The sequence below is a fragment of the Ovis aries genome, chromosome 25 (assembly GCF_016772045.2).
Source record: "Ovis aries strain OAR_USU_Benz2616 breed Rambouillet chromosome 25, ARS-UI_Ramb_v3.0, whole genome shotgun sequence".
NCBI classification, from domain to species: Eukaryota; Metazoa; Chordata; class Mammalia; order Artiodactyla; family Bovidae; genus Ovis; species Ovis aries.
In genome coordinates, this window is record NC_056078.1 from 2,742,757 (window position 1) to 2,767,839 (window position 25,083).

Sequence of the window (25,083 nt, forward strand, 5' to 3'; positions counted from 1 at the left end):
GACTATGGTGAAAGGAACAGGAAGTCTCCTTCCGGGCCACCAGCTGTTGCTCAGTTCCTGCCCTGCTCCTGCCCCGCCTCTATGAGCAGGTTCAACCTTCAAATTTAGGTTAAAGCCACTTATCCAGAAAAGTTCCCAGAGACCCCCATCTGCCCTCTTTTGGCAACCTTCAAAGCTCCTCTGTCATTAATTATTTTAGTTAATCATTTGTGCAATTATTTGTTTAATATCTGCCTCCCTTGCTGCTGCTGCTAAGTCACTTCAGTCGTGTCCATCTCTGTGCGACCCCATAGATGGCAGCCCACCAGGCTCCCCTATCCCTGGGATTCTCCAGGCAAGAGTACTGGAGTGAGGTGCCATCGCCTTCTCTGCTGCCTCCCTTACTAAAACATAAACTCTCTGACAGCAGGCAGACATCCTGCAAACCTGGCCCCTTGCACATAAGAAGCATCAGTGAATACTTTTAGGATTTATGAATGAATACAATGCAACGATACTTTGACAAAGACTCGTTCACATCATGGTCGGAACTGGAAATGAATTATCAGTCTAGACCATGGTTAGCAAACTCTGTAAATAACCAAAGAGTAAATAGTTTAGGCTTTAAGGGCTATGGAAAGCCTTTGCTTATGTTCTTCCTTGGTTGGGTTTTATTTTGAAAAACTTTTAAAATGTAAAAAGCATTTTCAGCTTGGGTCTGTGAAAGTCAGGCCCAACTCTACATATCAGTCACATCTAAATTTCAAACGTATACATACTCAGCTCTGCAGGACAGTAGCCACGCAATTTTTGTGTCTCTTCCTATTGCTGTTTGTAAAACAAAAACTAAAGAGTCAAGATCTACTTCTGATACACAGAATAACAGAGCAGGGCAGAAGAGGCTCTGTTTTCTCCATTCCTGTAGGTCAGTAGAGAACATCTGCGGGTCTCCCAGGACATTTTCTGAGGGGAAATAGAAAGCTTTTTCCCTATAGACCTTAAATTTGTCTGCACCTCACTGGATCCACACTTAGGAAACCATATTGCTCAGTTCTCAAGTGATTGATTACTATTACAATAAACCCATTTTATAAATACATCTTACAGTAGGTCTGCAAATGGTCAGAGGACTAATTAACTCTTTCCTATAACTCAATCTTGTATATGAAAGAAAACAAGGGAGACCAGATCTTGTGTTTGTATGTGTATGTCCAAGAGTGAAAAAAATGTGTGTGTGTGCATCAAGTCAGAAAATTACCAAAAGTGGGGAGAGGGCTTCCCTAGTGGTCCAGTGGTTAAGAATCCATCTGGCAATGCAGGAAACACAGGTTCAATCCCTGGTCCAGGAGGATTCCACATGCTGCAAAGCAACTAAGCCCATGCATTGCAACTACCGAGTCCACCAGCTGAAACTACATAAGCTCGAGCATCCTAAAGCCTGTCTCCACAATAAGAGATGCCACCAGTGAGAAGACTCAACAAAGAGTAGGCCCCTGCTCATGCAACTAGAGAAAGCCTCTATGCAGCCATGAAGACCCAGCACAGCCAAACAATATATATATATATTTTTTTAAGTGGTTGGGGAGCAGTATGGGAAAGAGGGAAGCACAGCACCAGAGCTTCGTGCCTTGAGGAGCAAACACCCTTCAACCTGAGCATCTCAGCTGCAGCTTCCAGCCCTGGGCAGCAGCCTGCACTGAAGGCTATCATGCCACAGCACCCTGGGACCCCACCTCCAGCTCTCCAGCTCTCTCTGTGTCAGACTCCCTGGGGTTGGAGTCCTGTGTTCACAACGGCCCAGGTGCCCTGGAGGCTTCCTCCCACAAGCCTCTCAGATGGAGACATTTATGTCAAATCCCACAGACCTCAGGGACAAGGAGTGGGAGAGGGGGTTCTTGATCCCACAAGCAATTCTGAAATGACCTCACTCCTTCAAAACCCTCTGCTCCCTTGAAACTCTCCTTGCTCTTCCTTCTGCATCCACTCCTGGTCCTTCTCTCCCCCACTAAGTCCTTCACCTCATCCCTCACCACCCAGGTCTCCACCTCAACTCCTACTATCACTGTCACCTGCACTTAGGAAGATAACTCACCCGTGACCTTGAGCCCTGCCTCCCATGCCTCCTGCACCCCCACGGAAATGTCTTGTCCATCACTGGGAGCTTGACTGCTTGCACCAGGCCCAGGTATGAGCTCACTCAGCCCTCAGGGCCCCCTGTCACCCTTGGGCTGAAGCCATGACTGAAAAACATCCCACCTCTGCATCCTCCAGTCTCTCCCACCCAACCCCCAGCTCACCTACCACCTCCCCCTCCAGCACCTAAGAGCCCTCCCTGGGGCTTCTGCACCAGAGCACTCTACCCAGGATGTCTGCCACCCTCTCTCACTTAATCCATGTTTCTGCTCAACTGTCACCTCCACCCAGAGACCTTCCTGACTGCCCTTCCAAAACCAGCTCACCCAAGGTGGATGAAAGAAGGATTGGGATGTTAGGATGAGCAGTTGCAAACTATTATATAGCAAATGGATAAACAACAAAGTCCTGCTATAGAGCACAGGGAACTGTGTTCAACATTCTGTGATAAATCACAATGGAACAGAATATTGAAAAAATGTGTGTGTGTGTATATATATAAATAACTGAATTACTTGGATGTACATCAGAAACTGGGCTTCCCAGGCGGTACTAGTGGTAAAGAACCCACCTGCCAATGCAGAAGATGCAAGAGACACCAGTTGGATTCCTGGGTCAGGAAAATCCCCTGGAGGAGGGCATGGCAACCCACTCTAATATTCTTGCCTGGAGAATCCCTTGGACAGAGGAGCCTGGTGGGCTACAGTCCATAGGGTCGCAAAGAGTTGGACACAACTGAAGCAACTTAGCACGCATGCACACACATCAGAAATTAACACAATGTTATAAATCAGCTATAATAAGATTTTTAAAAATAATAAAACAGCACCTACCACCCTTTCCCAAGACCCTCTCCATCCTTCAGAGAACACCTGGGCCCTAAGCTCACGTCTCAGACCATTCCTCCTCGTGGAATGTCAGCTCCATTCCAACAGATGCCTGTGTCTATTCAACACGTTTCCCCAAAACTTCAAGGAAGGCCTGACACGAAATCACCAATTCATGTTTGATCACCAATGAATCAATACATGGATATCTAATCCCCAACCACGACCTTCTGGCTCTGGTTCTGCAATCTCCTGTAAACCTCTATCCCCTACATGGGCCCTGAGTCAGTCACGGTCACATGCGAGGTCACTCCCCTGCTCACCAAGTCAGTCTAGACTCCACCACCACAGCCAAGCCTTCACATACCAGCACCCCAGTCCCTCTCTCCCTGTCACATCAGCCTGGCTGTGCCCCTGTCCCCTGCCTATACCTCAGCACCTCAGCACCATGTAAGACACATGTGCTACCTGTTCTCACTTTACCGTCTTAACTATAAACCTCAGTAAGGCTCAACCCTGCTCTGCATTCTCAGCTCAGCTTCCAGTAGCTTCCCTCAAACCACTCTTGCCAGTGAGATGATGAACTTCTCAAAGTTTTTACAAAGTTTTATTTACTGAGAACATGGAAGAATCTGGGACTGTGTATACTTGGAATACCCACTCCTGCACCTCCTTCTGCCTCCTCTTCACGGTGGACACCCTGCTCCAGACAAAAGCAAGTTCTTCCCTTTGTGTCCTGAATCGAATTCCTTGCTGCATGCATGAAACTTCACTCTTTAACTGTTCCTTCTCTCTGAATCATGAACATGCCCTTCTTGACCAGACATTTCCAGAATCTCAAATACATTAATTTTTTTCAAAGTCTCCCTGACCGCACATCATTCCCTACTACCAACTACTGTCCTATTTCTTCGTTTCCTTTCACATCAGAAATACTAGCTATATCATGAGAAAGTCTACAAACAACAAAGTGTTGAAGAAGATGTGGAGAAAAGGGAACCTTCATACACTGTTAGTGGGAATGTAAATTGATGCAGCCACAATGAAAAACAGTATGGAGGTTTCTCAAAAACTAAAAAAGAACTACCATATGACTCAGCAATTCCACAGCTAGGCATATATCCAGAAAAATGATTCAAAATGATATATGCACTCCTATGTTCACAGCAGCACTATTTACAATAGCCAAGACATAGAAGCAACCTAAAGGTCCATTGATGGATAAAGAAGATGGGGCACGTATATACAATGGAATGTTACTCAGCCATAAAAAGAATGAAATAATGCCATTTGCAGCAACATGGATGGACCTAGAGTGTATTATGTTTTGTGAAATAAGTCAGAAAGAAAGGACAAACACTATATATCACTTATATGTGGAATCTAAAAAATAATACAAGTGAATGTATAAAAAACAGAAACAGACTCACAGACATAGAAAACAAACTCATAGTTATGAAGGAGTGGGGAAGGACAAATTTGGGGCATGAGATTAACAAACACAAACTATCATACATAAAATAGATAAGCAATAAGGGTTTACTGTATAGCACAGGATACCCAATATCTTGTAATAATCTACAATCTACAAAAATACAGATTTACTGTATGGTTTACCTGAAACTAATACAATATTGTAAATCAACTATACTTCAATTAAAAAAACCTGCCAGAAACTTGCCTGGTTGTCCAGTGGGTAAGACTCTACACTCTCAATGCAGGGATGAAGGGTTCGATCCTTCGTCAGACACGCTGCAACTAAGACCCAGTGCAGCCAAATAAATAGATAAATACTAGAGGGAAAAAAAAGAAAAGTCTGCCAGCTAGAATTACCGACACCTGCTACCTCTGGCCCCCCTTCCTGGTTCAGTCCACTCTGCGCTGACAAGTCTAGTCTGACCGCCATCCTGAGTGCAACAGACACCGGAAACCAGCATGACACCAAAGGCATTCTCACTCCATGTCCATGCCTTCAGAACGTTCTCACTGTTGACTCACTCTGACTCCTTAGAACACCTTCCTCTCATCCTCCGATGCTCCATTGCCTCCACCTTGCCAGCCACGGTCTCCTGAAGCCCTTACTGGCTTCTCTGCTCAGTGTGTTCAGTACACATGCTTCAGGGCTCATTCCATGGCCTCCACTCCACTCTTCCCATTTTTCTCTCCTATAGTCTAACCTGTCTGCACACACTTTTGCCCCTTAAAACTGGGAAGGCCTTCTTGACGGCATTAGGAGGACAGCAAAAGGACTCCTTGGAATGCTTGAGGCATCTACATGAAGACCCTAAGAACTGTATCCTAAAACAGGCAGCCTGGGGAAGAATGTGGAATTTTCAAGAATCACCAAACCGGCGGTGAGCTCTGTTTCCTCCGGGATCCCTCATTTGGACTCAAGGACCCATAAGAGGGCATCAGCACTGGCTGGGATAGCTGGAGGGGGAGGTTTGGCCACATGCATCAGTAATCTGTCAAAATTCCCCCCTTGACTGCCAAGTTTCAACTCTGGAAAATCTATCACAGATAAATGACCAAAATGAAGCATCACAAGATTACTGTGAAGATTAGATGAGGTAACGCATGTAAACTTCTCAGCACAGTCCCTGGTACAGTAAAAAATGGCTTGTTACTAGTGGAAAAAAAAAACTGAAATGTCCAAATACAAAGACATAGATTTTAAAAAAAAACAAGGATAGTTTTATATAGATGACAGTTTACTATACAGTCATCAGAAGTCATGTTATTATAGAATAATCACTCAAACACATTCAATATATGAAAAGGAAAAAGAAAAGTAAAACTCAGTAGATGTCACTGGAGAATGCAAGTGCATCAAATTGCCACAAATAACAGAAAATTAATGGAAAATAAATAATACTACCCTTCCAGTATGAACTGTATTTTGGGGCAATGAAAAATACCTAGTGATTAAAGAAGGCTGAACACCAAAGAATTGATGCCTTCAAACTGTGGTGCTAGAGAAGACTCTTGAGAGTCTCTTGGACAGCAAGGAGATCAAACCAATCAATCCTAAAGGAAATCGACCCTGAATATTCATTGGAAGGACTGATGGTGAAGTTGAAGCTCAAATACTTTGGCCACCTGGTGTGAAGAGCTGACTCACTGGAGGAAAAAAAAAAAAAACTGATGCTGGGAAAGACTAAAAGTAAAAGGAGAAGAGGGCAACAGAGGATGAGATGTTTAGATAGTATCACCAACTCAATACACATAAGTCTGAGCAAATTCTGGGAGATGGTGAAGAACAGGGAAGCCTGGTGTGCTGTAGTCCATGGGGTCACAAAGAGTTGGATGTGACTTAGAGACTAAACAATGAGTGATTAAAGAAAAGTCTTCAGTAGAGGAAAATTCCACCCAAAAAATGCAAAGAAATGACAACATTTGAAAATCACAATCCTTAAGTGTTTACTTAGTAAATAGACGGGAAACCCATTAGAAAAAGGTCAACTGAAAAATCTGCAATTAAAGATCAAGCTGTCGTCCCCAAAGCCACATGTCATTCAGAGTCAACACAACAGAGGCTGGCAAGCATGGTAAGTTTAGTCGATGGGGAGGTGGGGGATGCTTGTGATGCTTCATTTTGGATATTTATCTATGATAGATTTTCCAGAGTTGAAACTTTGGGGTCAAGGGGTGAATTTTGACAGATGCATGTGGCTAAACCACCCCCTCCAGCTATCCCAGGCAGTGCTGATGCCTTCTTATGGGTCTCAGGCTTCCTTGAGTCCAAATGAGGGATCCCAGCGGAAAGCTGTCCAATCCACAGCTTACCCACCAGGCACTCATGCTGTCCCTCTGGGAAAAGAGACCTGAGGACTTAGCAAGGGTCATACCATGTCAGCCTGGACCTGTTCTCATGTAGGGTGGCAGAGAGCTCTGTGAATGCCTGTTTAACAGACTAGTGTCTTTGCAGGTTAGGGTTACCCTAACCCTAAACAATTTCTATTTGCATTCAATATAATAATGCCATTGCAGCATATTAAAAATTACATTTTTGAGATGCATACTTAAGTACCTGAGATTTCAAACGGCATGACGCCAGGAATTTATCTCAAGTCGGTCCATAAAGCAAGCATGGTGAGGGTGGTGATGAAGCTATTTCAGCATTAAAAAAGCTGATAACCATGAGAGCTGGGTGATGGCCTGTGGGCCTTCATCACACTTCTGCTTTATGTATGATCACATCTTCACAATAAATCTCTTCAATCATGCTACTAAAAAAAAGGTTTAATAATGTTGAAAAATATGTCACAAGTATTATCTGAAGTAATCAAAATTACACAGCTGAACAAAATATGTTCCTGATTCTGCAAAAATAGCAGACGTAACTTTCCTTATTAAAGAGTCCAATTGCTATGGTGGGAACATGACAAGTTTCCAGGACTTGCACACTAGCTAGACCGCACTAAACTCCCATTCCCACCAAGGGATAAACTTTGACCAGAGCAGGGGGGATGGACAGAGACACAATTTTCTCTTTGCTTCTTGCACTGATGGCTGGGGATTTAATGAGGACACACCAGCCCCATCAGACACTGCAGGCCTTGCACCTAAACTGGGTAGAACAGGCTGATCCAAAGCTGCTTCTTCACTGTACAGACCAACTACTGTGACCACGAAACACAGGACCCAGGTTCCCTCCACATCCCCTTCCCTACCCAACCTATTGGGGTGCCCCCTAAGTCCTGGTCCCCTCACTCTGCTCCTTGACCAGAGCATCTGTTTCTAGACTGGACATGTTGACCACAGCAATAAATGTAAATAATTGGGCCTCGAATATGAATAACCATAACTCTTCTAAGTGCTCAGCTATTTAATGCTTCATTTTATTTTGTATTTTCATTTTTTACTTAATCAACACTGTTTACTGAGCTCTTACTATAGATAAAGCAGGTCTAAATTAGTTTACCAAAAACCTACTTGCTGAATGAAATAGCATTCACCTGATGACAGTCAGGGAACTTACTAGTCATTAGGGCTCTCCAATAATTTCTGCACTAACCCCCTCTCCCCTCTCCTTATTTGCACTTATACACTTAGTAACTTCAGCATGTGGTGCCTCTTTGCAGTCATAGTCACCCACTACAGTATCCGTTGGGGGGAGGGGGTTGAGGGGCAGTGGTTCCAGGACCCCCTTGGGACTAAAATCTACACATGCTCAACTCTCTTTACATGGCCTAGTATTTGATTATAACCCACACATATCCTCCCTTTAATTCATCTCTAGATTGATTACAATACCTAACATGATGTAAATGCTATGTAAACAGTTGTAAATACAATCTAAATGCTATGTAAACAGTTGTTGGTGCACAGCAAATTCAAGTTTTGCTTCACAGAACCTTCTGGAATTTGAATATATATATATATTTTTCCATGTGCAGTTGCTGAATTGGTGGATGCAGAGAACACATGGATACAAAGGGCTGACTGTATCTATAAATATTAATAGTCCTCCGGCTTTGCCAAGCAAATATCACAGGGCTAGACAAACAGGAAGCAACAGCCAGAGGACAGCCATAAAGGACTGTTTACCATCACAACAAATCTTCTGGGGCAATGAGGTAAGATCACGGGTCTCTGCACTGGAGTTCTGTTGGGTAGGTGAGCAGTAACACCATAAAACATAGAAAACATTTGTCTGGATAGAAGTATACGATGTAAAGGGCATGTCCACACCTACTGTCAGCTTTGTAAAGCACAGCAAGGATTTATGACCATGATTTCAAAGACACCAACTGAGGAATTCAGGTTCCAGAATGTGCCTGATGTCCCAAGACCAGAAAGCAACAGAGCCAAAACTGGACACACTCCACTCTCCTAATTCTTATTCCAGGCGTCTTCCACTTCTGTGTGGGCCAGCAACTCTGAGAAAGGCTTCTGACCAACATTCTGTACTAAGATATAAAAGACAGAGACCACGAGTTCTGTGCCCGGTGGGGGCTCACAAGCTTGTCACAATAAGCAAAGCTCAAGAAGGAACACTCTAAATGCACTCTATATAGGACATGCTCTCTTAATTAAACATTCTGAGTGGAAAATGGGGTTGGGGGGGAATGCAGCAAAGACAAGATACAACGAAGCACTTAAGAGTCTGTGTGCCTGCGTGTGTGCTAAGTCACTTCAGTCATGTCCAGCTCTTTGTGACCCTATGGACTGTAGCCTGCCAGGCTCCTCTGTCCATGTGACTCTCCAGGGAAGAATACTGGAGTGGGATTTCGGAGCCTATCATTTATCAAAGAATGTCCTAGGTCCAGCAAGGATATTGTCAGGAGGAAAACATGCTCCCTGTCCTTCACTACCAGCACTTTAACAGGACAACACAGGCAGGACACTCTTGAAGAAGAGACACAGAGGAACAGTGACAGCACACAGCAGGGACACGTCCAGCTCCTTCTTCATCTACTGGACACAGTACAGAGTCCAGACAGGAAGAGAAACTTTCAATATAGAAACTTACCCTTGGAGACAACAGGAGACCTTTGCCCCACTAGCCTGAATGATGCATGGAATTTTTCTGGTTTTACTGTATTTTTTGTCATTATTAGGATTAAATTACTCAATGACAATCTACCCCTTAATTTTCAGCAGCTTAGAACTAGATGATATCTCAGAGATGGTTTGACTCCTCCAATTTGGCCTGTAAAGAAGTCAAGGCCTAGATATTTGAGTGACATCCCAGATTATACTTGGGGGAAGGCTAGGTGGGAGCTTTGTGTTATGTCCTATAACATCATTAATCTAACAGTTCAGTTCAGTCGCTCACTCGTGTCCGACTCTTTGCAACCCCATGAATCACAGCACGCCAGGCCTCCCTGTCCATCACCAGCTCCCAGAGTTTACTCAAACTCATGTCCATCAAGTCAGTGATGCCATCCAGCCATCTCATCCTCTGTTGTCCCCTTCTCTTCCTGCCCCCAATCCCTCCCAGCATCAGAGTCTTTTCCAATAAGTCAACTCTTTGCATGCGGTGGCCAAAGTACTGGAGTTTCAGCTTTAGCATCAGTCCTTCCAATGAACACCCAGGACTGATCTCCTTTAGAATGGACTGGTTGGATCTCCTTGAAGTCCAAAGGACTCTCAAGAGTCTTCTCCAACACCACAGTTCAAAAGCATCAATTCTTCGGCGCTCAGCTTTCTTCACAGTCCAACTCTCACATCCATACATGTCCCCTGGAAAAACCATAGCCTTTACTAGACGGACCTTTGTTGGAAATGTAATGTCTCTGCTTTTGAATATGCTATCTAGGTTGGTCATAACTTTCCTTCCAAGGAGGAAGCATCTTTTAATTTCATGGCTGCAATCACCATCTGCAGTGATTTTGGAGCCCAAAAAAAACAAAGTCTGACACTGTTTACATTGTTTCCCCATTTTTTGCCATGAAATGATAGGACCAGATGCCATGATCTTCATTTTCTGAATGTTGAGCTTTAAGCCAACTTTTTCACTCTCCTCTTTCACTTTCATCAGGAGGCTTTTTAGCTCCTCTTCACTTTCTGCCATCAGGGTGCTGTCATCTGCCTATCTGAGGTTATTGATATTTCTCCTGGCAATTTTGATTCCAGCTTGTGCTTCTTCTAGCCCAGCGTTTCTCATTAATCTATAACCATCTGTTTTTAATTTACATTTTAACAGTGTAGAAACACAATGGATATTTTTTCCTTATGTGTATTTTTTAATGCCTGAAGCATGAACAATATAATTGCTATATTTTGAAAGGCATAAAACATAAGTTTTTGTTTCTATAGGCCACATACCTGATGCAAACTGAATTTAAACAAGAATCTCATTATGTTAATTTTTTCTGATTTTATAGCTCAGACATATCTAATAAATTTCTCTTGAAATCCAAAATTAACTATCAATTGACATAGTAAGAGGAAATGAGGGGCTTCTCTGGTGGCTCAGTGGTAAAGAATCCTCCTGCCAATGTAGGAGACATGAGTTTGATCCCTGGTCCGGGAAGATCCGCATGCTGTGGAGCAACTAAGCCCACGCACCGCAACTATTTAGCCTGTGCTCTAGAGCCAGGAACCGCAACTACTGAGCCCACATGCCCTAGAGCCCATGCTCTGCAACAGAAGCAGCCACCACAGTGAGAAGCCTGTGCAGGGCAACGAAGAGTAGCACCTGCTCTCCACTAGAGAAAAGCCCCTTTTCAGGGGCTTCAGGAAGACCCAGTTCAGCCATAAATAAATACGTTTTTTTAAGAAAAGAGGAAGAAATCAAAAAAGAAATTAAAATATGCATAGAAACTAACGAAAATGAAAACACAACAACCCAAAACCTGTGGGACACTATAAAAGCAGTGCTAAGAGGAAAGTTCATAGCAATACAGGCATACCTCAAGAAACAAGAAAAAAGTCAAATAAATAACCTAACTCTACACCTAAAGCAACTAGAAAAGGAAGAAATGGAGAACCCCAGAGTTAGTAGAAGGAAAGAAATCTTAAAAATTAGGGCAGAAATAAATGCAAAAGAAACAAAAGAGACCATAGCAAAAATCAACAAAGCCAAAAGCTGGTTCTTTGAAAGGATAAATAAAATTGACAAACCATTAGCCAGACTCATCAAGAAGCAAAGAGAGAAAAATCAAATCAATAAAATTAGAAATGAAAATGGAGAGATCACAACAGACAACACAGAAATTCAAAGGATCATAAGAGACTACTACCAGCAATTATATGCCAATAAAATGGACCACGTGGAAGAAACGGACAAATTCTTAGAAAAGTACAATTTTCCAAAACTAAACCAGGAAGAAATAGAAAATCTTAACAGACCCATCACAAGCACGGAAATTGAAACTGTAATCAGAAATCTTCCAGCAAACAAAAGCCCAGGTCCAGACGGCTTCACAGCTGAATTCTACCAAAAATTTTGAGAAGAGCTAACACCTATCCTCCTCAAACTCTTCCAGAAAATTGCAGAGGAAGGTAAACTTCCAAACTCATTCTATGAGGCCACCATCACCCTAATACCAAAACCTGACAAAGATACTACAAAAAAAGAAAACTACAGGCCAATATCACTGATGAATATAGATGCAAAAATCCTCAACAAAATTCTAGCAATCAGAATCCAACAATACATTAAAAAGAGCATACATCATGACCAAATGGGCTTTATCCCAGGGATGCAAGGATTCTTCAATATCCACAAATCAATCAATGTAATTCACCACATTAACAAATTGAAAAATAAAAGCCATATGATTATCTCAATAGATGCAGAGAAGGCCTTTGACAAAATTCAACATCCATTTATGATAAAAACTCTCCAGAAAGCAGGAATAGAAGGAACATACCTCAACATAATAAAAGCTATATATGACAAACTCACAGCAAACATTATCCTCAATGGTGAAAAATTGAAAGCATTTCCCCTAAAGTCAGGAACAAGACAAGGGTGCCCACTTTCACCGCTACTGTTCAACATAGTTCTGGAAGTTTTGGCCACAGCAATCAGAGCAGAAAAAGAAATAAATTGGAAAATAAATTTCCAAATTGGAAAAGAAGAAGTAAAACTCTCACTGTTTGCAGATGACATGATCCTCTACATGGAAAACCCTAAAGACTCCACCAGAAAATTACTAGAGCTAATCAATGAATATAGTAAAGTTGCAGGATATAAAATCAACACACAGAAATCTCTTGCATTCCTATACACTAATAATGAGAAAGTAGAAAAAGAAATTAAGGAAACAATTCCATTCACCATTGCAACGAAAAGAATAAAATACTTAGGAATATATCTACCTAAAGAAACTAAAGACCTATATATAGAAAACTATAAAACACTGATGAAAGAAATCAAAGAGGACACTAATAGATGGAGAAATATACCACATTCATGGATCAGAAGAATCAATATAGTGAAAATGAGTATACTACCCAAAGCAATTTACAAATTCAATGCAATCCCTATCAAGCTACCAGCCATATTTTTCACAGAACTAGAGCAAATAATTTCAAGATTTTTATGGAAATACAAAAAACCTCGAATAGCCAAAGCAATCTTGAGAAAGAAGAATGGAACTGGAGGAATCAACTTGCCTGACTTCAGGCTCTACTACAAAGCCACAGTCATCAAGACAGTATGGTACTGGCACAAAGACAGAAATATAGATCAATGGAACAAAATAGAAAGCCCAGAGACAAATCCACACACCTATGGACACCTTATCTTTGACAAAGGAGGCAAGAATATACAATGGAGTAAAGACAATCTCTTTAACAAGTGGTGCTGGGAAAACTGGTCAACCACTTGTAAAAAGAATGAAACTAGATCACTTTCTAACACCACACATGAAAATAAACTCAAAATGAATTAAAGATCTAAATGTAAGATCAGAAACTATAAAACTCCTAGAGGAGAATATAGGCAAAACACTCTCCGACATAAATCACAGCAGGATCCTCTATGATCCACCTCCCAGAATTCTGGAAATAAAAGCAAAAATAAACAAATGGGATCTAAATAAAATTAAAAGCTTCTGCACAACAAAGGAAAATATAAGCAAGGTGAAAAGACAGCCTTCGGAATGGGAGAAAATAATAGCAAATGAAATAACTGACAAACAACTAATCTCAAAAATATACAAGCAACTTATGCAGCTCAACTCCAGAAAAATAAACGACCCAATCAAAACATGGGCCAAAGAACTAAATAGACATTTCTCCAAAGAAGACATACGGATGCCTAACAAACACATGAAAAGATGCTCAACATCACTCATTATTAGAGAAATGCAAATCAAAACCACAATGAGGTACCACTTCACACCAGTCAGAATGGCTGCGATCCAAAAATCTGCAAGCAATAAATGCTGGAGAGGGTGTGGAGAAAAGGGAACCCTCCTACACTGTTGGTGGGAATGCAAACTAGTACAGCCACTATGGAGAACAGTGTGGAGATTCCTTAAAAAATTGCAAATAGAACTACCTTATGACCCAGCAATCCCACTTCTGGGCATACACACCGAGGAAACCAGAATTGAAAGAGACACATGTACCCCAATGTTCATCGCAGCACTGTTTATAATAGCCAGGACATGGAAACAACCTAGATGTCCATCAGCAGATGAATGGATAAGAAAGCTGTGGTACATATACACAATGGAGTATTACTCAGCCGTTAAAAAGAATTCATTTGAATCAGTTCTGATGAGATGGATGAAACTGGAGCCGATTATACAGAGTGAAGTAAGCCAGAAAGAAAAACACCAATACAGTATACTAACACATATATATGGAATTTAGGAAGATGGCAATGACGACCCTGTATGCAAGACAGGGAAAGAGACACCGATGTGTATAACGGACTTTTGGACTCAGAGGGAGAGGGTGGGATGATTTGGGAGAATGACATTCTAACATGTATACTATCATGTGAATTGAATCGCCAGTCTATGTCTGACGCAGGATATAGCATGCTTGGGGCTGGTGCATGGGGATGACCCAGAAAGATGTTATGGGGAGGGAGGTGGGAGGGGGGTTCATGTTTGGGAATGCATGTAAGAATTAAAGATTTTAAAATTTAAAAAATAAAAAACTAAAATTAAAAAAAAAAAAGAAAAGAAGGCGGCAGCAGCAGGAGAGTGATTAAATAAAGGAATCAAACATTTTCTAAAAAAAAAAAAATATATATATATACAAGCAACTTATGCAACTCAATTCCAGAAAAATAAACGACCCAATCAAAACATGGGCCAAAGAACTAAATAGACATTTCTCCAAAGAAGACATACGGATGCCTAACAAACACATGAAAAGATGCTCAACATCACTCATTATTAGAGAAATGCAAATCAAAACCACAATGAGGTACCACTTCACACCAGTCAGAATGGCTGCGATCCAAAAATCTGCAAGCAATAAATGCTGGAGAGGGTGTGGAGAAAAGGGAACCCTCCTACACTGTTGGTGGGAATGCAAACTAGTACAACCACTATGGAGAACAGTGTGGAGATTCCTTTAAAAATTGCAAATAGAACTGCCATATGACCCAGCAATCCCACTGCTGGGCATACACACCGAGGAAACCAGAATTGAAAGAGACGCATGTACCCCAATGTTCATCGCAGCACTGTTTATAATAGCCAGGACATGGAAACAACCTAGATGTCCTTCAGCAGAGGAATGGATAAGAAAGCTGTGGTACATATACACAATGGAGTATTACTCAGCCATTAAAAAGAATACATTTGAATCAGTTCTGATAAGATGGATGAAACTGGAGCCGATTATACAGAGTGAAGTAAGCCAGAAAGAAAAACACCAATACAGTATACTAACACATATATATGGAATTTAGAAAGATGGCAATGATGACCCTGTATGCAAGACAGCAAAAAAGACACAGATGTGTATAGCAGACTTTTGGACTCAGAGGGAGAGGGAGAGGGTGGGATGATTTGGCAGAATGGCATTGAAACATGTGTACTATCATGTAAGAATCGAATCACCAGTCTATGTCTGATGCAGGATACAGCATGCTTGGGGCTGGTGTACGGGGATGACCCGGAGGGATGTTGTGGGGAGGGAGGTGGGAGGGGGGTTCATGTTTGAGATCGCATGTACACCTGTGGTGGATTCATGTCAATGTATGGCAAAACCAATACAGTGTTATAAAGTAAAAATAAAATGTAAAAAATAAAAAAAGAGGAAATGAGGTCGTTGCCCAGCAAATATGATGTAGTGAAGAAAGAGAGATCACATATTGTGAATTATCATATACAGATGACCTTTGCTGGAGTAAGAAAAAAGAGATAAGGCCAAGTACTGTCGAATGGATATTAACATGTCTAGTGTCAGATTTACAATGCTGCAAGTTTTACAGGGAGATAAACCCTCTAAGGAGCTCTTTAGAGCATAAACATCTAGAACTTTCTTGAGAAAAGAAAGCCAACATGTGGTCAAATGTCTGGACAGATCACAGGAAGCTCAAGGACCCAATTGGGCCCCACTTGCAGAGACAACGCAGTTCACAAAGGGCTCGGTACAAGGTGAGGAGCTCTTTGCTCTCCAGAACTCAGAGCCCACTGAGCCCACTGCCAGGGCTGGTCCAGACATTCTCACAGGAAGATGCCCACTGGCATGCTCTAAACACCAGGTAATGAAGGGAAATGGAAATACTTTAAATTTTATAAAACCCTACAGACTGAGTATAGATTTGCTGGTTGTCTATCTGAGCCCTAATAGTAAGTGCCTGTAATGTGTCTTCATAACTATTCTGAAGAAGTGGACTGCACTGCATGGTGACCCAGGACTCATGTATGATGCATCTTTGTTATAGGACACGGAGAATACAGAGAAGAGCAGTTAAAAAAAAAAACAAAAACATGTGTTCAGCATCAACTACAGTAAACCATCACTCAGACACAGCATTTTAGTGACTGGGTGTAGAGAACTCTGACTTCAGTCACTGCAGTCTACTAAAATTTATAGAAATTTATAATTTTGGCTTTTTTCAAGGAAGAAGAAACTGTGCAACTTCAATTGATCAAGGTGAAATATGACACAAACAAGCTGAGAAATCTAACCTAAAGAATCTAATAAAATCCACCAAGGATTATCATAGAACATATGTGATAATGACAACCGACTCCTTTTCAGGACCTATGTTAGATTGTGGATTTCTCTGGTAATTTCTTCAAAGATTGTGAAACAAATGAAAGTTCAAAGAAAAAAAAAGTCAAAAATATCAAAAGGAAAAATGATTTAAAAAACTTAATTTCAATCTGTTAAGATAAATTCATAAGTGACTATAATAAATGAAAGCTTTCAAATAGCTCTAGCTAAGGAGGTTTTACATATTTAAAGCAGTCCCAAATAAAAGAAATGAGACACACAGATCACCGCTGCTACTCTGAAATTTTGAAGTCAAATATCACTGACTTTTCTGGTGGGAGGGCAAGTCAGTGGTCAAGTTCAGCCTTTCCAGGGTCGCAGTCGCATCAGTAGGTCTCCAACCAGTCTCTGAACAGTGAACTCACTCCTCCCAAGACAAGTGGTTCCCAGGCTGGACCCTCTGTAAGGGATGTCTCTCTGATCCTGAGTGAGCCACACAAAATGTTAGCAAATCCAGCTCCTCCATCCTGAACACATTCAATCTTCTCCTTCAATACCAACTGTCCCTATCAATGGAGAGCCACAGAATACTTCTAAGAAGAGCATTAAGAGTTCTGGAAAGGAGGCAGTGAGGTTTGCTTTAATTTTAGAGGGATGTTTTAACAGGAGACAGTGACTGGTGGGCCTCAGGAGAAGATGTGAGGAACTTGCTAACTTGCACACCTCCCAGACTTCTGGCTTCAGAAACTGTGTAAAGGGCTCTGCACATGCTATTACCACCCACCAGGCAGGCAATGAACAAGGGAGCAGAGTGGATTTAGAGAAGAGAGAACTTCAGCTTGGATCTCCTCCCACAGTCATATGGAGATTTTTTTAAGACAAGAGGAAATTTGCATCTGGAATTCATAGAGAGATCTGAACCAGAAATTGGAATATGGAGTCATCCATATGTAGGGAAAGGACTGCCCAGGATGGGTGTTAGGGTGGACTAAGCTTCAGGCTGGGGGAAGCAACATTTAGTAAGAAGGGTTCAGGGGAAGAAGAGGACCAGGAGAAGGGAGCAAAAGCCAGCCCAAAATGTAGGAGGTAAACCAGGGAGAAGCATGCAGCAGAAACCAAAGAAAGCAGCGTTTTCTGTTTGGATAAAATACACAGTTGTTTAAATGACACTTTTGAAGTATTTTTGAATAATCAGAGATGGCATTAATGTTGGCTGTAAAACACAATGTACTAAATTAAAATATTAATGGTTCTGGAGTTTGAGATTATAGCTCCTCTCAAAGAGCATAGATTCGTAAAAACTGAGGATATGTAAGGTCAAAGAGAAAGTCATAATTTCAAAAGAATCTACACAATGTATACTATATTCTATGACTGTTTCAATTATTTTGCTGTAAAAAAAAGTTAAAGGGCTACCTTTAAAACCCATATGACTATAGTGTTATTGTGACTTATAATAAGGTATACATTTGGTCTTTGTCCAATTTCTGGTACAGAGCTCATAAAACCCTTGGAACTTCCTAAGTGATTTGAGTGGGAAAAAAAGGTGTCTTGATATTCACAGCAAGCTTTTTCAACTACACCTGACTTTATGTTAATGCAGTGACTTTTGGAAGAACCTCAGGATGGCAGCTGGTTGTCAGGAGAACCCACTGTGTCTTCAGAGTTGGGACATTCAGTCCCACCCCTGACCTCCAGGGAGGAAAGGGGAACAGAACTGGAGACTGATTCAACCACCAGTGGCCCACGATTTAATTAGTTGAGCCCAAAAGGACAGGGTTCAGAGAGCTTCTGGGTCGGTGAACACATGGAGATTTGGGGAGAGTGGTACCCAGGTGCTCCCTGCCCTTTCCCCACACCCTGCCCTGTGCATCTCCGATCTAACTGGTCCTGAGTTATATCCTCTTATAATACACCGGTAATCTGCTGAGTGAAATGCTTCTCTGAGTTCTAGGAGCTGCACTAAAGGTGAATTAAACCCAAGAAGGGGGCTGGTGGAACCTATAAGCTGCTCAGTCAGAAGCCCAAGTGGACCTGAAAAGTGAGCAGCCTTGCAGGACTGAATCTGTGATCTGCAGGACCCAACACCATCTGCAGGTAAACAGTGTTGTCAGAATTCCGTTTAACTGCAGGACTGCTTTGTGGTGTGGAAGAAAAACACCCCCACACATCTGAGTTAGTGTTAGAATCGTAGCTATAAACCATAGATATTACTGACTTTAAACCTTTAGGTTTAAAAAAAATATTCACAAGAGAGCTCCCATAAAACTTACAACAGAAAGACAGTGAAAATGTTTTTTACCCCAACAATAACTAGAAATAATACAAAAGTCAAATTCCTATAAGCAATGAAATACAGGAAGCACCCAGAAACTAGCTCAGCAAAGAAAACACAAACCAGCTACAAAAAGGTCTAAAACTCTATTTAAAGGACATAAAAGATGATCTGAATAAATAAAGAGGTCTTCCACTGTCTTGGAGATTAAAATGACAATAGTCCTCAAAGTAATCTACAAATTTAATAAATTGAACACTATCAGGACTTTTTCAGAACCTCAACTATTTAATTTAAATTTATATAGAAAACTACAAGCCCATCAGTGGCTAAGTCCTGATAACGTTCCAAATGTGAAAAAGGAGACCTTCTCCTCCAGGTAACAAGACATACTGCAAAGTACGTTTATGAGAGCTGTTTGGTACCCAATGAAGATAGAAAAATATACATGTAAGGAAAAGAACAGACCCTCAGACATGGACTTATCCACATGCAGGAACGATATAAAGTTGGCATTGAAAACCAATGAGTAAAAACTCTTTAGCAGATGATGTTGAGAACACTGTCTTGCCAGGTGTGTCGTACCACACACACACAGAGCAGATGTTGAGATGCAGATGATGAAACGATAACACTATGGAAGCCTGTGGATGAGAGAATGCTGGTGACCTTGGCCTAAGAAATGGTTTCTTAAATGAGAAGAAAATATCACAAACCATATATGAAAAACAGATCTGATGATATCAAAATTAAGTACTTCTGTTCAACAAAGGGCACAACAAATTCAAATAAGGGATAAAACACTAGGGAAAGAGATGTATAATATCTAAAATTGATTATATACTTAAGATTTTAATTGAATCCTCTCCAAATAGTTTAAATGGCAAGAACCCTCCTGTAGGGCATTCTTTGTCCTACAGAGTCTTAGAGGGGCTAAAGACAAAGTAAAGACCATTCACCTAGCCATGACTGAAAACCAGACCACAAAAGCAGCGGCTGCCTCTTCTCTGATCTGAACCACTTTGCTGCACAACTGAAACTAACACAATATCGTAAATCAACTGCACTTCAATTTAAAAATGGTTAAATAAATTGCTCGTAAAGTGTATATGGTATATGGGACTCCCAGATGGCTCAATGGTAAAGAATCTCCCTGCCAATGCAAGACGATGCGGGTTCAATCCCTGGGTTGGAAAGATCCTCTGGAGAAGGGGGTACCCACTCCAGTATTCTTGCCTGAAAATCCCATGGACAGAGGAGTCTGGCAGGCTACAGGTCATGAGGTCACAAAAGAGTTGGTCATGACTTAGTGACTAAACAAGCAAACACGCATATATAGTATATAATTATTTATATATACTATGTTGTATTTATATGTGTGTCAGTTTAAGAACTTCAGTCTGAGGGCAACAGGGAGCCACTGAAATGTTTCTAGTCTGGGAGTAGCCAGTTCATCTTTCTATTTTAGTTTACTCTCTGACTTCCCTGGTGGTACAGTGGATAGGAATCTCCCTTGCAATGCGGGGACACTGGTTCGATTCCTGATCTGGGAAGTTTCCACATACCCTAGGCAACTAAAGAAAAAGTGCCACAACTCCTGAAGCCCAGGGGCCCTAGAGCCTGTGCTCTGGAACAGGAGAGGCCACCACAATGAGAGGTCTGCGCATGGCAACTAGAGAGTAGCCCCCACCCTCTGCACTATAGAAAGCTTGCACACAGTAACAAAGACCCAGCGCAACCATAAATAATTTTTTTTAATAGTTTACTCTCTTGCCTTGTAGAGAATTACTGGAAAATACCCAGACTGAGGGCAGGGAGAATATTTAGGATCTCATTGTTGGATGATCTGTTCTAGCAAAAGTAGAGGCAATGGGAACAGAAATTACAAGCCTTATCAAAGAGAAAATTTTAGAGTAGAGAAAATGGAAGGCATGATTGATGTCAAGCTCAAGTATGGGGAGGTGGGAGAACCAAACAGTACAGTAAGACTGGATGCCATGCCTTGGTTGTGAACCTGGGAAGCAGGTGTTTAGAGGGTGGGGAAGAGAGTGAGTATAGTTTTAGACTCGATAACCCTCCAAGACCTGTGACAGCTCAGCAGGATGTGCCTAATGCAGGAGAGAGGGGCCAGAGGTGCAGACAGCTTCCACTGGATCTAGATGGTGATGAAGCCAGAGGTGGTGGGCTCAGCTATTATCCTGAAGCAGATGGTACTGAAAATGATCTGTGAATTTAGAGTCAAATGAGGATCCTTAAAGATACCATCCAAACCAGAGATAAAACGCTTCTAGTACCACTTCTTCACTTACATCACATTTTCAGCCCAGAGACAAATATCTCTCCACCTCAATCATTGCAGTTTTTATTCAGTCTTATTTGCCCGCCAATAACATATCAGATCCAATGGAGTCAATACATTTTTTTCATTTTTCCAAAAATGAAATAAAGACACATCAAGCCCTATATCCTGAAGAAACTGCCAGGATGCTATCCAAACATTTTACACCGTTTAACTAACACAGCACTGCAAGCACAGTGAGAGATGACTGCTGGCCATCCTGGACAGCTGCAGAGGGCAACACCTCCCGTGGAGAGGTCACACCTCTCACCGCTCCCAGGAGAGCACTGGTCTGCAGCTTTGAAAGATGTTGGGTAGGGGATAATATGTATAATATATACATATTGTAAAATAGGAAAAATATGAAAATATGTACAAGTACATATTTCTAAAAGTCTATCTCTAATGTAACCTCATTGCTTATATTACTCCTTTCAAAGTTAACACTTGCATGTTAATAATGAAGAGACTTATAGCTTACAAAACTTTCCTCAGAGTATTCAAGTGCATTTATTTGGAATCCTGAAATAGTTCTTTTCTAGTCCATTTTCTTCTTAATGAGCTTAAACAAGCTGCACTTCTTGAAGGCCAATAAAACCTTTTTTTTTTAAGTAAAATACAGAGAAGCTCTCAAAACCTTTTATCTTTTAAGTCTCTTAAGAAATTTTTCAAGTCAATGTAAACTTTTAAATAAAATACCATGGACTCATAAAAGTTATTTGAATAAGCGTATATAATACTAGGGAAAACTGAAAACAAAAACCAATATACTAGAGTATACTGAAATAAAAGAATTGGTAGTAGTACTTTTATTGAGAGGTTTAAACTAAAAGAAAAACTACAAAGCCTATACAGCATTCAAGAATCAAAGACATAGTGTAGACATATTTGTGCCAATATTAGAAAGACTCCATACACTGTAAATCCCTGGGTCATAATATTGTACAGCACAGCCTTCTCTTCTGGAGATTTCCATAAAACAGGTCCACCACCCACCACACTCACATTTACTACCTTCGTGTTCAAAACACAAGGTCCTGAGTGCACATCAGATAGCAGCATTCCAACTCAAATCCCCTCTAGTAACATTTAACATTTGATCAAAACCATCAAGGTTTTACCACCAGCCAATGCCAAAAGCATCTTTCCTCCATGGTATAAACGATGCTCCAGCATAGGGATTTTCTTCCACTCCAAAGGTAGTGAAGTTCTAAATATACAAAGTATCATTACTAGAAAAAAAATGTTAACTCTTAAAACTACAACTCGTATATGAATCAAAGAATCGAAGGATTGGATGAGACCTGGAAGAAGCAGCTTCCCAGCAGAATTACATTCACTTTTGCAACCTGGGAAAGCTAAGAGGGAGGAAATTATCACTGGGGACTTCTCTGGTGGTGCAGTGGGTAAGAATCTGCCTGCCAAGGGAGGGAACACGGGTTCAGTCCCTCATCTGGGAAGATTTCACATGACATGGAGCAACCATGCCTGTGTGCCACAACTTCTGAGCCCAAATTCTAGAGTCTGAGAGCTGCAACTACTGAAGCCCACATGCCTAAAGCCTCTGCCCTGCAACCAGAAAGCCACCACAATGAGAAGTCTGAGCATTGCAGTGAAGAGCAGCCCCCACTCACCACCACTAGAGAAAGACCACACCAAGCAACGAAGAACCAGCACAGCCTTAAATAAGTAAATAAATAAACTAGTTAAAATTAAAAAAGAAATCTTTGCCCCATCTTACAGGAAATAGGTGGGACACTTAAAAAGGGAGGCCAATGGAAAGCCTTCTCAGCCTGCACTCCTGCTGCAGGGCTGCTACTGTGTGTAAAGAAACAAGTGTCACAGAATTCTCCACACGTGCACTAGATCCCAGAGAACTACCATCAAGGACCATTCTGCCTGAAGTATAAAAAGAGATCGAAAGGAGTAAGGTTAAACATTTTAAAGCATAATTTTAAAACACAACAAAAGCTTAATGTTCTCAAGAAAGTGCTCTATTCCCTGTGAAAATTAAAAAGGACTATTTTTGACCCATTGCAGCTCTGGCATAACAGATAATAAAGCTACCAATAGGTCCAGGATATGCCAGACACTGGCTCAATCACAGAATAATGGTAGTCATTTCCCATGCAATCAATGCCTAGAGAGACATCCTTGAAGGGAAGACACAAAAGCTTCCCTCTCTCTCACCCACAGTGGAGCAGGTGTCTAAGAACAACAATCCCTGGCATCCTCTGGTAGTATCCAATAACTGTTATTTCTTGTTCTTATCTTTCTGATGTTACAGTACCCTGCATTACTACCATTTCAAATTAACTAGAAGTTTTATTTTCTGTGTATTTATATATTTAACATTCAAAAAAACTCAGAAAGTTTTCAGTATATCCAATAACTTTATATTGGATATAAATTATATCCCACGAGTCAATTGGGAATGAATGAAGATGGCAGAGGAACAAGACATGGAGCTCACCATCTCCCCAGAGATACATCAAAAATGCATCTACATGTGGAGTGATTCTCACAGAACATCTACTAAATGCTGGCAATGGACCTCAGACCTCCAAAAGGGCAAGAAAATCTCCATGCAACTGGGTAAGGCAAAAGAAAAGAAGAGAGAAAGGAATCAGGACAGGACCTGTGGCCCTGGGAGGGAGTTGTGAAAGAGGAAAGGTCTCCTTGCTGGCAGGGAGATCAGCTGGGACAGAGGAGGAGCTTGGGAGCCTTGGAAGAGAGCATGGTGGCAGGTATGCAGAGGGCAAGCAGAGAGAGTCCTGCACAGTCAGGCAGTGCCAACTGGCATACCCTAGCCTCAAACGCTCGTACTAAGGGGGCTTTGTACCGAGGCTCAAGCCTAGGGTCAGGCTTGGGGAGAGGGCTACAGTTGGCTGCACGAAGACAGCAAGCCAGCCCAAGGGCACGAGGGTGTGATGCACTACAACCAAGGGAGTTCAAGAAGAAGTCTTGGACCACCCAAGAGGCAAGAAGCCACAGCTGTGAAGAGAGGGTCAGGCCCACCACAGGAGCCTCTATCTCTGCACATGCTCTCAGGCATCAGGACGCCACCTACATGAGCTGCAGGGGCTGGCGTGAGCCACCACTGTCATGTAGGGTTCCAGAGGCATGGACCACTACCACCACAGACGGTCCTGAGAGCAGATACAGGTTGCGACTCCCCATTCCTGGCAGCATGAGCAGCCCACCAACAACAAAGTTCCCATGATGCAGCACTAATCACTGTCCTCATCCCCCTAGTGCAGCCAGCCGCCTGTACCCAGGGACTGCCGATTGGGAGCCAGCTGCTGCCCCCACCTTCCCCAGGGCATGCCATGGGCCGTGCACCTGCGCACCGCTTATCAAGGGGCTAACAGCCAGCACATGCTGAAAAGAGAGACAGCAAGCATCCATACCAAAAACAGCCCTCACCCCTCCAAAAAATTAAACCCACACATGCTACGAAGGGATGCTCCCACATATACATAGTCCTCCAAGACTACAGTAGATTGGTTTCTCTTAAACTCACAGAGTAAGAGAAATATAAAAATGAAGAAGCAGAGGAACCACTCTTAGTTAAAAGATCAAGAGAATTCCCCTGAAAGATCAATGAAACAGACTTCTTCAGTCTAATACTGGAAGTAATGAAATATTGAAAGAATTAAGAAAGGCTATCAACAGAAATGCAGATAACTGTAAAAAGGAACTAGAAACTATAAGGAGGAGCCAAGAAAAATTAGAAAACTAACTTGCTGAGATGAAAACTGAGCTCATGAGAATGAATAGCAGGATGACAAATACAGAAGAATAAGTGATCTGGAAGATAGAATAATGGAAATTACCCAATCAAAATAGCAGACAATTACCCAATCAAAATAGCAGACAGGAAGTCAAATTAAAAAAAAAAAGAAGAAGAAGAAAGAAATATAAGAAACCTATGGGATAATATG

General features: G+C 41.7%; 1 protein-coding gene across 1 annotated transcript in view; it reads right to left on the minus strand.

Moving 5' to 3' along the window:
• Positions 1 to 25,083, minus strand: part of FMN2 (formin 2) — a 352,649-nt gene that overhangs the window by 314,865 nt on the left and 12,701 nt on the right. The gene's annotated exons all lie outside the window — the stretch shown is intronic.